The sequence below is a fragment of the Diceros bicornis genome, chromosome 3, assembly GCF_020826845.1.
Source record: "Diceros bicornis minor isolate mBicDic1 chromosome 3, mDicBic1.mat.cur, whole genome shotgun sequence".
NCBI classification, from domain to species: Eukaryota; Metazoa; Chordata; class Mammalia; order Perissodactyla; family Rhinocerotidae; genus Diceros; species Diceros bicornis.
The window spans coordinates 55,214,442-55,216,772 of record NC_080742.1 but is presented as its reverse complement, the minus strand read 5'-3'; positions in this window follow the sequence as shown (position 1 = coordinate 55,216,772).

The following is a 2,331-nucleotide window of genomic DNA, read 5'->3' as shown; positions in this document are numbered from 1 at the left end:
GGGCGGGAGACCTATCCAGGGTCACACAGCCAGTCAGAAGCAAAGCTAGGGTGCTACCTGTCCAGACATTCCTCCCAGAGCAAGAGGAGAAGGGGCAGTGCCTATGGAATGTGGCCTGGGTCCGGGCGGGGCCAGAGCTGGGCTGTCAGGGCTGGGGGACGGCAGAGGGCCTGGTGGAGCTGTAGGAATGGGGCAGGAGGGCTCGAGGTGGGGGCAGCCACGGTGGGGTTTGGGCTGCGCAGAGCTCTCCCTGGCAGCAGTGTGGCCAGTGGTCAGGAGGGGCAAGAGTGGCCGGGAGAAACCAGTGGTGGCAAGTTCCCCAGAATAAACGAACCTCTGCCACGGGCAACAACATGGATGAATCCCAAAACCAAAGGAGGACGGAACATCCCAGAAAACCACCTGCAATGGGCTACCATTCATTTAATGCCCAAAAAGAGGAGTGTTGAACAATTGCTTGGTTAGGTGTATATACACTCATGATAAAAAATCTTTTTTTTTGAGCAAAGGAATGACAAACACAAGATTCAGGATATTAGACATCTCTAAGGGGTCTTCAGGGCATAAGGGATGTGCCCAGGGCTAGATGCAAATTACTGGAAATGTTCCACGTCTTGTGTTGAGCGATGGGCTCATGGGTATTTATTATATTACTCAACTTTATAACCTAGCTCTATAATAATTAATCCTTATGTAGAGCTTACTATGTGCCAGGTCCTTTAATAAGCATGTTACACACAGCAGCTCTTTAATGCTCTCCGCAGCTCTATGAAGTGGGGTCCCATTTACAGATGAGGAAACTGAGGCACCATTAGTTGGAGATCACACAGCTGATATGAGACCCCGGATTCCATCCCCAGCAGTCTGAGTCGGGAGCCCACAGTCTAAACAGCTCTACCAAGCTACATATACTGTTGCATAAGTATGTTATTTTTTAATGTAATAAAGAAATTAAAGTGTGCTGGGAGAGGTAGGAAAGGAGGCGGCCACTGTGTTCTGGGTGACATGCAGATGTCCCCACCTGCTCTCCCCTTCCCCAGATAAAATCCCTCCCCCACCCCTGGCCTCCTCTCCTCCACCCACCTCCCCTCCACCCACCCAACTGCCCACCCCTCTGTTCTCCGGGCACCAGCACTGATGATCCTGTGCTTTCGTTTGCACACTGGAGTAGCCCAGTGCAGCCGAGACAGCGGGGCCAAGCTGGAAGACTCGTGGAGTAAGCAGTCCCAGTCCCCTCCGGGAGGACCTGGGGACTGGGCCAAGCTCCTGCTCCTCAAGCCTCCTTCAGAGTTGCTGAGCCTGGGGCTGGTGCTCAGTTCTGATCTGAGGGGGCCGGCCCCGGGGTGGGAAGGGGTGGGAGTGCAAAGAAGGGCTGGATGTCCCCCGAGGCCATCTCCTGGCCTCTCCCTGCAGCTCCCTCCTCATCCTCCCCACCGGAACCATCTCAGCCCCACCCAGCCCCCTTATTTATAAACCATATGTCCTTGTGTCCCTGCCTGCCCGGACTGTTTGTCCAAAGCTTCAGCTGCTTCCCCTGATAACCTGAGGACCAGAGGTCCTGGGGAACTGGGAGGCGCCCCGGGGCAGGCAGAGTTCAGGGATGCTCTGCGGGGCTCTCTCCCTGCTCAGGAGCCTTCAGGGGCTCCCCATGGAGATCGCAGGGCCCGTTGCATAGAACCTCCTCAAGAATCAGTAGCTGTTCCCGTTTAAATGTTGAATTTCTCTTGTTGCCCCCAGGAGCAATTCCAGACTTCTGGCCAAGCCCCTCAAAGTCAACTGAGGAAGTTTAGGCCCAGAGAGGGGAAGTGACTTGCCCTAACTCACACAGCAAGGCAGTCTGAAGTTCTCTTTACTTCACCTCACTGCCTTTCCACCCAACCAGTGTGGAGAAATGGATAGAACTCGGGCCTGGACCGTGGCTCTGAATGCTATCTCTGCCCTTCCCAGCTGTGCAACTTTAAACTGGTTGTCTAACCTCTCCGATTTATAGTTTCTTTATCTATAAAATGTAAGCACTGTCTGTTTTGTTCAATACCCATGACCCAGAATAGTGCTTGACACATAGTAGGAGCTCAACAAATATTTCTCTGATGAATGAATGAGTGAATCCCTAACTCTCAGCTCATTTATCAGTATCAAGTGAAGCAATATACATGAGGTTACTGCACAATGCCAAACACACAGCAGGACATTGCAGATGGGATTCCCATCTCCCCTTCACTGACCACTCTGAAGGCTCCAGCCTCCCTTCTGACCCCAGCCGGGATGCCTGATCTCCAAAGCCCAGATGCATCATGAAATTCCCAGGCGCCAAGAGCCCAGAGCCTAATG